General features: G+C 39.2%; 1 pseudogene; it reads left to right on the forward strand.

Annotated features, from left to right (window-relative positions):
• Positions 1–8,287: 8,287 nt before the first annotated feature.
• Positions 8,288–8,829, forward strand: LOC100988014 (mitochondrial import inner membrane translocase subunit TIM14-like; annotated as a pseudogene).
• Positions 8,830–13,768: the final 4,939 nt, after the last annotated feature.

Raw genomic sequence — 13,768 nt, forward strand, 5'->3', positions numbered from 1 at the left:
GGATGTATGTCGCCTCAGGATCCTGTGATGATTGTGTTATCTGTACAAATTGTTTGTAAAATATGTGTGTTTGAACAACATGAAATCTGGGCATCCTAAAAGAAGAGGATAACAGTGATTTTCAGGGAACAAGAAGATAACCATAAGGCCTGACTGCCTGCAGGGCCGGGCAGAACAGAGTCATATTTCTCTTCTTGCAAAAGCGAATAGGAGAAATATTGCTGAATTCTTTTTCTCAGCAAGGAACAGCCCTGGGAAAAGAATGCATTCCCAGGGGGAGGTCTCTAAAAGGCCGCTCTGGGAGTGTCTGTCTTATGCAGTTGTAGATAAGGGATGAAATATGCCCTGGTCTCCTGTAGCGCCCCCAGGCTTGCTAGGATTGGGAAATTCCAGCCTGGCGAAGTTCTAGTCAGACCGGTTGTCTGCTCTTGAACCCTGTTTCCTGTTAAGATGTTTATCAGTGACAATGTGTGCCCAGCAGGACATGGACCTTCATCAGTAATTCTAGTTTTGCCCTGGCCTTGTGATCTCACTCTGACTCTGCCCTTGTGATATCTTATTGCCTTTGAAGCATGTGATCTCTGTGACCCACACCCTATTCGTACACTCCCTCCCCTTTGAAAATTGCTAATAAAAACGTGCTGGTTTTGCAGCCCAGGTGGGCATCACGGAAGCTGCCAATATGTGATGTCTCTCCTGGTGGCCCAGCTGTAAAATTTCTCTCTTGTACTCTTTCTCTTTATTTCTCAGACCGGCCAACACTTAGCGAAAATAGAAAAGAACCTATGTTGAAATATTGGGGGCTGGTTCCTCCGATACTTTCTTCCTTTCTCTCTCTTTCTTTCTTTCTTTCTTTCTCTCTCTCTTTCCCTCCCCCCTTCCTCCCTCCCTCCCTCCCTTCCTGCTCTCCTTCTTCTTCTTCTTTTTTTTTTTTTGAGACAGAATCTCCCTCTGTCACCCAGGCTGGAGTGCAGTGGCAGGATCTTGGCTCACAGCAACCTCTGCTTCCTAGGTTCAAATAGTTCTCCTGCCTCAGCCTCCCAAGTAGCTGGATTACAGGCGTGTGCCACCACGCCCAACTAATTTTTTTTTTTTTTTGTATTTTTAGTAGAGATGGTGTTTCACCATGTTGGCTAGGCTGGTCTCGAACTCCTGGCCACAAGTGATCCACCTGCCTTGGCCTCCTAAAGTTCTGGGATTACAAATGTGAGCTGCTGTGCCCTAAACCTCCTTTCTTTATATATTACCCAGTCTCAGGCATTTCTTTGTAGAGTGTGAGAACGGACTAATGCACTCCAGCTCCAGCTTATCACTTCAGGCCGAGGGGTGGTAACAGTTCCAAAGTGCTCAGCATCCCTGTAGCATCTCTTAACCGTATTCACACATCTGTAGATAGTTTATTTGTTAAGTTATCTCCAAACCTCAGCTCAGTCTTCTGTTTCCTGCTGAGACCCATACTCTGGGAATGAACTAAGGCAGGTTAGTATACTCTTTCCTAGTGGTATAAAAAGTGGATACTCTTATTAAAAAAGAGGGCTCTTAACAGATGGAAAAAAATATAGATTTTTTTTTCCTTTGGAAGTCTTTAAAAATAAGAGTAATGTCTTTTTTTTGGGAATGGTTTCTGTCTGTTTAATAGATACGGTTAGAATATTAATGACAGTCATATCTATGTGTGACCAATCAGTTGTCGAGCACAGTTCTACTCAGCCATTTCAGTGCTTTTGTGCAGGTTTTTCTTTAAAATTTAAATACAATGTATCTTTTGCTGTTTATTTTTTTAATAAAAAAATCTCTTTTTTAAATAAAAAATATTCAGCCGGGCACGATGGCTCATGCCTGTAATCCCAGCACTTTGGGAGGCTGAGGAGGGCGGATCATGAGGTCAGGAGATCGAGACCATCCTGGCTAACGTGGTGAAACCCTGTCTCTGCTAAAAATACAAAAAATTAGCCGGGCATGGTGGCAGGCACGTGTAGTCCCAGCTACTCAGGAGGCTGAGGCAGGAGAATGGGGTGAACCCGGGAGGCGGAGCTTGTAGTGAGCTGAGATTGTGCCACTGTACTCCAGCCTGGGTGACAGAGCGAGACTCTGTCTCAAAAAAATAATAATAATAATTATTAAAAAAATAAAAAATATTCTGTCATAATATAGTGTTTTATTTTTTAAATAAAAACTAAAACATTCCTCTGCCTCCCCCATTTATTATTATTTTTTTACCTGAGTCATCTTAAAGAGGAGTTTTTATAGAAGTACTTTCTTGGGTTTTGTTTATGATTATCTAAACCTGAGAGTTGATAACAGAATTAGAAAAATGTAAAATTTATTCCAGCTGTACTTTGGAAATTTTTTTTCCTGCAGATGTTTTTCTTCCTTTGGAAAATAGAAGCCAAGGCCATACTAATGTCCAAGATTCAATAGTGGTTATGTTTTGGTTGAAAGCATAAATATAAAGATTAATTTTATTCTTATCAACATAATCTAGAGATGAATGTGTAATTTTTTAAACTGGTAGTTGAACCAATAGTAATTTCTCATATTTTTGCCTCTGTTTTAGGAGAGAGGCAGTGAGAGAGAAACTCTGCCTGTGATGAAACAATTTTGAATTTTTTTTCCCTCTGCAGGAATGAGTTTATCGATAAGCAACAAAAAGCTCAAAACTCTTCTAGGAGTTTGGGGTTCCTATAGTTAGCCTTACATCCATTTTGTTAGGATGACTTCCTCAGAGCCAGAACTATTTTTCTGAGGCTCTTAAAGATGGGAAAGATGGGAAACAGTGGAAAAAGCTAAGGTCTTCCATATGTCACATCCATTCAAAAGGAACACATGGCAGGAACATGAGCTTTTGTTATCTTGGAAGCAGGATTTTTTGGGTTCTCTTCTCATTCTACATTTGCCAACTTTATGATGCTAGTTCATCTCAACCAACCAAGGTTTCATTAAACTTGGTTACTAACATCCAATATCTGTGATTCTTGGTTGAGTTTTACCTTTTGGACCAACATACCCTAAATATATAGGGCATAGTAGAATATGAACCTTGAGGAATTCCATTGATGAACTTGTACTATTGTAGTCTTGTAGAATACTCAATTCCCATGATTATAGAAGTCTTTGACAGCAGTTTTTCCTGATTTGGTGTTCCATGAAGCATAAGGTAAAGGATCTTTAGATGATCTTATCAGTAGGTGATATTTCTGGATGTCAGCCAATAGTCTCTTAGAATCTAAGGTTTAAGCTGGTTTCATTTGGAGTTCTTTACATTTAAGTCTGGCTACCACTGCCCAAGACCAATATTGTCTCTATTTCCAGATGTTCACTAGTGCCCCCTACTGATGAATGAAAAACTGTTCGCTTATGACTTACACAGTATGTTAAATGTTTAATCTCACGAAATCCTAGTTCCTGCCAGCTTCCTTTTCTTTCTTCCAATAAAGTGGCTTCTTTATACAGGTGTTGTAGTGGAGTTTATGTATCTCCTATGAGACCCAAGACTGAGACTTCATGGCTTAACATCATGTGGTAGGCAGGGACATACATCAACTAGATTTCTAGCTGTAACAATTTCCTATGGCTCCTGTAACAAATTACCACAAGCATCATAGTTTAAAACCACACAAATCTGTTTTATTGCAGTGCTGGAGGATAAAAATCCAAAATCAGTCTCACTGGGCTAAGGATAAGGTCAGAAAATGTGTTCTTTTCCAATTAGATAAGAGAATAAGAAACAGTTTATATTCATATGGAATGGACAATAATATTTGTTTATAGGTTTGTCCCAGGGCTGTTTTTAGTCCTCTTGTCCTCTGTCATGATACAGTTTGAAGAGATCTGGACCCTCTTGACATTTGGCATTACACTGATCAATTACTTTGATGACATTATTTTGATTGAGTTGGATTTGCAGGAGAGGGCTAGACAGTGGAGGCAATGGGAGGATATGCTGTAGTGTGTGAGAGACAAACCCTATGAAGATATAAGTGCTTGCTACATCTGTAAATACTTTAGGGGTTTATTGATCAGGGCTGTGCCTGTATATATCCTCTAACATAAAAGACAAATTATTGCATCTTGTATCTCCTACATTAAAAAAGAAGCACAATCCCTGATGGGCCTCTGAGTTCTGGAGGCAGCACATTTCTACACCTAGGGATACTTCTCCAGCCAACATACTGGATGACATAAAATGCTGCCAACTTTAAATCAGATCCAGAGTAGGAAATAGCAACAGATCCAGGCTGGGGTGCAAGCAGCCCTGTCACTTGGGTCATACAATTTAGCAGAATTTATGATTATAAAGGTGTAAGTGATAAGACAAGATTCTATGTGGAGTTTGTTGCAAGTCCCAGTGGGCAAATTATAATGTTAGTCCCTTGGTTTTTGGAGCAAGGCAATGCCATTTTTGATAGAGAATGATATACCTTTTGATGTGCTCCTGAACCCTGGTGGAGACAGGATGCCTGACCATGGAGTATCAAGTAACCATGTATATATTATATAAATTCCCATCATGAGCTGGGTCCTATCAGACTTACCAAATAGAAAGGTCAGATAGCCCAAGCAACAGTACATTGCAAGATGGAGTTGGTACATTTAGGAGCAAGTATAATCATAACCAGATGGCTCAAACAAGCTTCACGAGTAGGTATTACAGACCCCCATGGCACCTATCACTGTTTTAACAGTGCCCTTTCATTCATCTCATGCCTGTGGTTCTATGGAGGATTCTACCCAAAGCACAAAGAAAAAAACTCAAGCTTGGTTTATGGATGGATCAGCTCAGTATGTAGATGAAAGTCAAAAATAGCCCTACTCAAAAGTTGCTTTGAAAAGACAGAAGGTTCTTAGAACCATCGTCTAATACATGCTTTGCCCAAATGTGTTTCTCTCCCTGGTCTCACCAATACATTTTTTCCCCTCCTAACCATAGCTCTTGGCTCATTATATTTTAAAACCATTAACCTCTCAAATAATTTTATGGAATCCACTTACTTACCTCTTTTAAGAATTATCATCCATAACTTTGTCAAGTTTGAACCTTTTTAGAGAGAGGACCTTACTCAACATGTAGATTGGTTACGTTTTTGACCCAAGAATTGTACATCATTGCCACAGCTCACGACCCTGCCAGTGTAATTTGTTTCTTGAGATATGGGGTAGTTTCATAAGACTTGGCTACTTCAGGGTTTTATCTCTGTGGTGATTAAAGGAACAATATTTAACCCAGAAATACTTATTAAACCTGCCAATCTGTTAAGAAAAAAGAACATTGTTTAGGATATCTTTTGATAGTAAAAGGAAATGCTTTAGGAGGACGAAATAGGTTGGAAGTTTCTGATCAGGCTTTTATATTAAAAAAAAAGATAAATGTAGGGAGAAGAAAAGGAAGTTACTCATGGAAACAAAGAAATTGGGCCTTAAAATCAGAAACAGACCTGGGAGCATGAGGCCATTTATATTCGTGGCCTTTCTTTTTTTTCTTTCTTTTATTTTTTTTGAGACGGGGTCTCACTCTGTTGCCAGGCTGGAGTGCAGTGGCGCGATCTTGGCTCACTGCAACCTCCACCTCTTGGGTTCAAGTGATTATCCTGCCTCAGCCTCCCGAGTAGCTGGGTCTACAGGCATGCGCCACCACGCCCAGCTAATTTTTGTATTTTTAGTGGAGACGGGGTTTCACCATATTGGCCAGGGTGGTCTTGATCTCATGACCTCGTGATCTGCCCACCTCGGCCTCCCAAAGTGCTGGGATTACAGGTATGAGCCACCACGCCCGGCCATTCATGGCCTTTCTACATGAGCACTGTGAAAGAAATTCTGACATCTCTTAAACAAGTATGCCTTTTCTCTTGCTAATTAATTTCTGGAATTTTCTTTCAAGTCTGACTTGAGAATGCTATGAAATATATGTTATCTTGTAAAGCCAATCCCATTCGATCAGAGGACATTTCAAGTTGATTATTATTACTGTTAGTAGTATTATTATTTTGTTCTACCACAGGGCATTTCCCTCCTATAAATGTGCACAAACAAGGTATATAAAGGAAGTTTCTCTAGAACATATTAAACTGAACAATTTACCTTAATCTGTGAATTTGCCAGACTCAGAAGAAGCATTGGAATTTAACAGGTTTCCACTAGATGGCAAGCCGCCTCTTTGAATTTCTCAATGGCATCAAGCAAAAATATTGCTGCTGTTTAAAACGTACATCTTTGCATGAGACAGCTGCACTTGTATCAAAAACTAATAAAGGCACTGATTCACAAATTTAGCCAAATTTAGAATCAAGCTATTCAAACTGAAACTGAAAATATATTGTAATGTTTAAAAGTTTTATTTGGAGAATATGTATTCGTTTATTAATTTAACAAATATGAAGTGCCTCCTACGTGTTTTTCATGCTTTGTTTCATTTGCTCCCCCTAACAATGAGATTGGGTGTTCTTATTAGTCCCAATTTAGAGACTGGGAAACTGAGGCTTAGATAGATTAAATGATTTAGTAGTCCAAGATATACAGGTTTAAACCTACACAGTTTGTCCCAGAGCCTGCTCTCCTAACCACTACATCTTAGTGCCCACCATAAATAAATTACAGTAAATCAATGTAATATGTGTAGCACCGTGTCATGTTTAAAAGGATTATTTTTTATTTTCTTCTTACAGACATTAGCAGAGTTAAATCTTCTGGCATGACCTTTATGAAAGACTGTGTATAAACCAGTAAAAATGATTGCAAAACACAATATATTAGAGCAAATAATGTCTGTACAGTGTTGCCTATATAAGCATATGCAAGATGAAAGGAAATGGCATAAAACTCTGCAAAAATACTACAGAAAAAGACAAATATAAAGAGACAGAGTCAGAGAGAGACTGAGAGAAACATACATGTGAAAGAGAAATGATGAAATCATCTATAAGAAATCATAATTTCTGGCCGGGCGCAGTGGCTTATGCCTGTGATCTCAGCACATTGGGAGGTCGAGGTGGGAGGATACCTTGAGCTCAGGGGTTTGAGATCAGTCTGGATGACATTGCAAAACCCCATCTGTACCAAAAAGTACAAAAATTAGCTGGAGGTGGTGGTGCATGCCTGTAGTTCCAGCTACTCGGGAGGCTGAGGTAGGAGGATCACTTGAGCCCAGGAGTTGGAGGCTATAGTGAGCTGCGATCATGCTACTAGACTTCAGCCTGGGTGACGTAGTGGGACCCTGCCTAAACAAAAAAAAAAAAAAAAAAAAGAAAAAAAAGAAAAAAGAAACACTGGGTGTGGTGGCTCATGCCTGTAATCCCAGAATCCCAGCACTTTGGGAGGCTGAGGTGGGTGGATCACCTGAGGTCAGGAGTTTGAGACCAGCCTGGCCAACATGATGAAACCCTGTCTCTACTAAAAATACAAAAAATTAGACGGGCATTGTGGTGGGTGCCTGTAATCCCAGCTACTTGGGAGGCTGAGGCAGGAGAATCCCTTGAACCCAGGAGGCAGAGGTTGCAGTGAGCTGAGATCGCGCCACTGTACTCCAGCCTTGGCAACAAAAAAAAAAAAAAAAGGAAAAGAAAAATAATAATTTCTGTAACAGAAACTGTTTCCTTGTGAATGTCTCTTGCTGTAGAAGAATTTTTCACAAATAGAAATTCAGTGAAATGAAAGTTTAAAAGACAAGAATATAAAACAACAGAATGAAATTAAAAGGGAAGTGCAAGGTCAAGGAAACTCAGATGTAAAGCAGAATTTTAAATCTAATAAATATATTAAAAGAATAAAAAGCAGAAGAGGCATAGTTAAAATTTAAATTAATGTGATGGAAAAAAGGCATAAGTTACAGTGAATGAGAAGCAAGATGGAGATGAAGGCAATTAGGAAGAGGCTGTAGACATGGATGACTGACAAAACAATAGGCATCTCTGAAGTAGACAACAGATGGTGAGAAAAAGTATTCAGAGATATAATAATGGAAAATCTCTTTCATAATAAAGCACACACGTCTAATAGGAAAAATTGATACTGAATTACCAACATTGAGAAGTGCCCTGTGTGTTACCGAGCATCAAGATTTTAACAACAAAAAAGAATTCTTCAGACATCAAGTAGAAAAAGCAAGTTACTTAACAAGGGGAAATTCAAGCTTGTGTCAGACTTTTTACAGAAACATTTAGCACTGGAAGAAATAGAGGTGTCCACCACATTCTTAGACAAAATATTATATTCATCTATGTTATAATTCAAATATAAAGTATTCAGGGGATAAACATTTAAGAATTTTTTTTTTTAGGGGTTGCGTTGCTCTCTGGTAGAGGCGTGCAGGTGTTGGCCACACCCTCTGAGCTGGGATGAGCTGTGCTCCTGGTGGAAGCAAGGGAGCCCAGCTGAAGCCATGGCCAGTACAGTGGTAGCAGTTGGACTGACCATTGCTGCTGCAGGATTTGCAGGCCGTTATGTTTTGCAAGCCATGAAGCATATGGAGCCTCAAGTAAAACAAGTTTTTCAAAGCCTACCAAAATCTGCCTTCAGTGGTGGCTATTATAGAGGTGGGTTTGAACCCAAAATGACAAAACGGGAAGCAGCATTAATACTAGGTGTAAGCCCTACTGCCAATAAAGGGAAAATAAGAGATGCTCATTGACGAATTATGCTTTCAAATCATCCTGACAAAGGAGGATCTCCTTATATAGCAGCCAAAATCAATGAAGCTAAAGATTTCCTAGAAGGTCAAGCTAAAAAATGAAGTAAATGTATGATGAATTTTAAGTTCATATTAGTTTATGTATATGAGTACTAAGTTTTTATAATAAAATGCCTCAGAGCTACAATTTAAAAAAAAAAAAGAATTTTTTTTTTTTTAAACTCTAGTCAAATGAAGTCCAGCTAATCCAGAAACTAATACAAAAATAGAGAACCCAGGAATAGAAACACACATCTAGTGAGAATAGCAGTAAATTGACTGGGCACAGTGGCTCATGCCTGTAATCCCAGAACTTTGGGAGGCTGAGGCATGAGGATTGCTTGAGTTCAGGAGTTTGAGACCAGCCTAGAGAGACCCAACACTGAACATAGAGAGACCCAGTCACTAAAAAGTGAAAGCAAAGGCAAAAGCAAAACCAAAACCTAGCTGGGCAGGGTGGCACATGCCTGTTGTCTCAGCTACTTGGGAGGCTGAAGTAGGAGGATCACTTGGGCTTGGGAGATTGAGGCTTCAGTGAGCCATGATCGTGACACTACACTTCAGCCTGGGTGACAGAATAAGACTCTGTCTCCAAGAGAAAAACAGAGTGATGATAAGTGCTTGGCAGCAGTGTACCAAGTAATGGGGTTAAAAAGATGACTAAGGCTGTAATCGAGCTGAAGATTCAGAGATGTTAATCAATTAGAGTACAATGTATTAAGCGCTACTACAGTGATAGAACAGAGAAAAGAGTAATTCTATATAGAGTAACTGATGTCTACAGCCGTACGAACCTGAACATGCCCAGTCTCGTCTATGTAGGGTAACTGAAACCTGAGACTTGGAGGATGAGCATCCAGAAGCTAAAAGGGACAAAGTGGACCATTCTAGGAAGGGGGAAGGAAGTCCAAAGGTTTAGCAGTATGAGTTGGCAGTGTGGAATGGCTATATGGTAGGTCATGTGGACGTGGAGAGATGTAAGCCTGGAAAGTCATAAGCAGCTTATGAAGGGATCTGTGTACAAATGGTTCCCGTTTTACAATAGTTTGACTTAACAATTGTTTTTGGCTTTATGATGGTGCAAAAGCGATAGGCGTTCAATAGAAATCAGACTGAAAGTACCCATACAACAATTCCGTTTTTCACTTTCGGTACAATATTCAATACATTACATGAGATATTCAACACTTTATTTTAAAATAGGGATTGTGTTAGATGACTTTGCCTAAATGTAGACTAATGTAAGTGTTCTGAGCATGCTTACAGCAGGCTAGGCTGAGCTATGATGTTCAGTAGGTTAGGTATATTAAATGCATTTTCATTTTCAACAATGATATTTTCAGCTTATGATGGGTTTATGGAGACCTATCTCTATTGTAAGTTGAAAAGCATCTGTACTTGCTAAGGGGTTTGGTCTTAATCCTGTGACACTGAAGTGTTTTAATGTGGGAAATGACTAATTTTTCCATTTAAAAGATGGTTGCTAAGGGCTGGGGTGGTGGAGGGGAAATGGGGAGTTGTTGCTCCATTGGCTTAAAGTTTCAGTTATGCTAGATGAATAAATTCTAGAGATCTGCTGTACAGCATGCTTTCTTTTTTTCTTCCTTCATTTAAATTTTATTTTGTTATTTTATTTTACTTTTTTAGAGACAAGATCTCACTCTGTCTCCCAAGCTGGAGTACAGTGGAGTGATCATAGCTCACTGCAGTCTCTAACTGCTGGGCACAAGTGATCTGCTTGAGAGGCTTGCAACAGCCTCTCAAGTAGCTGTAAATAAAAGTGTGCACCATCATTCCCAGTTAATTAAGAACATTTTTGTTGTTGTAGAGACAGGGTCTAGATATGTTGCCTAGACTAGTCTCAAACTCCTGGGCCCAAGCCATCCTCCCGTCTTGGCCTCCCAAAGTGTTGGGATTACAGGCGTGAGCCACTTTGGCTGGCCCAACATGGTTTCTTTAGTTAACAATGCAGCATTGTTCATTTAAAAATGGGTTAAGAGGGTGATCTCTTGCCAAGTGTTCTTACTATAAAATGAAACAAAATAAACCATGCAAACAGACACAAGGAAACTTTAGGAGGTGAGGGATATGTTTACTACTTTGATTGTGGTGATGGTATCATGGGTGTATGCATATGTCTAAACTCATCAAATTGTATACATATGTGATTTTTTTGTTGTTGTCGTTATATCAATGATACCTCAATAAAGCTGTTAAAAATCACTCTGGCAATAGCCTACCAACTGAAGAAAACCCAGGACCAGACAGATTTATAGCTAAATTCTACCAGATGTACAAAGAAAAGCTGGTACCATTCCTACTGAAACTATTCCAAAAAATTGAGGAGGAGGGACTCCTCCCTAACTCATTATATGAGGCCAGCATCATCCTGATACCAAAACCTGGCAAAGATACAGCAACAACAACAAAGAACTTCAGGCCAATATCCTTTTTTCTTTTTTTTTTCTTTTTTGACATGGGGTCTCACTCTGTCACCCACACTGGAGTGTGATCTTGGCTTACTGCAACCTCTGACTCCTGAGCTCAAGTGATCCTCCCACCTCAGCCTCCCAAGTAGCTGGGACCACAGGCATGCGTCACCTTACTCAGCTAATTTTTTGTATTTTTGATAGAGACAAGGTCTTGCCATGTTGCCCAGCCTGGTCTTGAACTCCTGAGCTTAAGTGATCCACCTCCCTCGGCCTCCCAAAGTGCTGGGATTATAGCCATTAGCCACTGGACCTGGCCCAATATCCTTGATGAAAATCAATGCAAAATCCTCTGCAAAATACTGGCAAATCAAATCCAGCAGCACATCAAAAAGCTTATAAACACAGTCAAGTAGGCTTTATTTCTGGGATGCAAGGTTGGTTCAACATACACAAATCAATAAATGTGTCATCACATAAACAGAACTAAAGATGAAAACCACAAGTTTATCTCAATAGATGCAGAAAAGGCTTTTGATAAAATTCAACATCCATTCACATTAAAAACTCTAGTTACTAGGTATTGAAGGAACATACCTCAAAATAATAAGAGCCATCTACGACAAACACATAGCCAACATCACACTGAATGGGAAAGAGCTGGAAGCATTCCCCTTGAAAACTGGCACAAGACAACAATGCCCTCTCTCACCACTCCTATTCAATATAGTATTAGAAATCCTGGCCAGGGCAATCAGGCAAGAGGAAGAAGTAAAAGGCATCCAAATAGGAAGAGAGGAAGTCAAACTATCCTTGTTTGCAAATGACATGATTCTATATCTAGAAAACCCCATAGTCTCAGCCCCAAAGCTCCTTCAGCTCATAAATTACTTCAGTAAAGTCTCAGGATACAAAATCAATGTGCAATAATAACTAGCATTCCTATATACCAACAACAGTCAAGCTGAGAGCCAAATCAGGAACGAACTCCCATTCACAATTGCCAAAAAAAGAATAAAATACCTAGGAATACAGCTAACTAGGGAGGCAAAAGGTCTCCAGAAGGAGAACTACAAAGCACTGCTCAAAGAAATCAGATATGACACAAAGAAATTAAAAAACATTCCATGCTTATGGGTAGGAAGAATCAATATCATTAAAATCACCATACTGCCCAAAGCAATTTACAGAGTCAATGCTATTCCTGTGAAACTACCATTGACATTCTTCACAGAACTAGAGAAAACTATTTTAAAATTCATATGGAACAAAAAAGAGCTCGAATAGCCAAGGCAATCCTAAGCAAAAAGAACAAAGCTAGAGGCATCACACTACCCAACTTCAAACTATACTGCAAGGCTACAGTAACCAAAACACCACTGGTACAAAAATAGACACATAGACCAACGGAATATAATACAGAACCTAGAAATAAGGCCATACACCTACAACTATCTGATCTTCGACAAACCTGACAAAAACAAGCAATGTGGAAAAGATTCCCTATTCAATAAATGGTGCTAGGATAACTGGCTAGCCATATGTAGAAGATTGAAACTGGACCCCATCCTTACATGATATACAAAAATTAACTCAAGATGGAATAAATACTTAAATATAAAACCCAAAACTACAAAAACTCTAGAAGAAAACCTAGGCAACACCATTCAGGACATAGGCACAGGCAAAGATTTCATGATGAAGACTCCAAAAGCCAGTGCAACAGAAGTGAAAATTGAAAAATGGGATCTAATTAAACGAAAGCGTTTCTTCTGCACAGCAAACGAAACTATGAACAGAATAAACAGCCTATGGAAGGGGAGAAAATGTTTGCAAATTATGCATCCGACAAAGGTCTAATATCCAGCATTCATAAAAAAACTTAAACAAATTTACAGGAAAAGATACAAACCCCGTTAAAAGTGGGCAATGGACTTTGAGCACTAAACTCTGATTTTTTAATCTTGCCCAAATTTCTATCTAAGGAATCTGGGGAGTCGTGCCCTACAAATCCTAAATTCTCATCAGATGGGTTTTATTTAACCTCATATATTGTGACTTACTTTCCAACCTGACTTTGGCATAACCTTATGAGACGAAGAAGAAAATAAAATATTTTACCCCAAAACATGTTTCTTTGCTGTATCTTTAAATGGGCCTGCAAAGCTGTCCTTTGTTGGGGGAAATTTGCATCTGTAAAGAATCTCTATTAACACAGCTAGATCTTTTTCTCCCAGGCCCTCCCAATCCTAAAGAGATTAACTAAAACTCTAGCACCTTTTAAAGATCTGAATAGGAAACATTTGTCATCTATTGTCTCTAAAGGCAGCCACTATAAGACTTCAAAAGAACCTTGGTCTCCACAGTCTTTTATCTTAACCTGAACATTTCCTTTCTATGATCCCAGATCTTTAGATAAACTCAACCAATTGTCAACCAGAAAAATGTTTAAATTTACCTATAGCTTGAAAGCCCTCCCCACTTTGAGTTGTAAATGTATTTGACTGATGTCTCATGCCTCCCTAAAATGTGTAAAACCAAGCTGTACCCTGACCACTTTGGGCACATGTTCTCAGGCCCTCCTGAAGGCTGTGTCATGGGCCAGGGTCACTCATATTTGGCTCAGAATAAATCTCTCCAAATATTTTAGAGTTTGACTTTTTGTCAACAACTTGAA

The sequence above is a fragment of the Pan paniscus genome, chromosome 15 (assembly GCF_029289425.2).
Source record: "Pan paniscus chromosome 15, NHGRI_mPanPan1-v2.0_pri, whole genome shotgun sequence".
Lineage (NCBI taxonomy): Eukaryota > Metazoa > Chordata > Mammalia > Primates > Hominidae > Pan > Pan paniscus.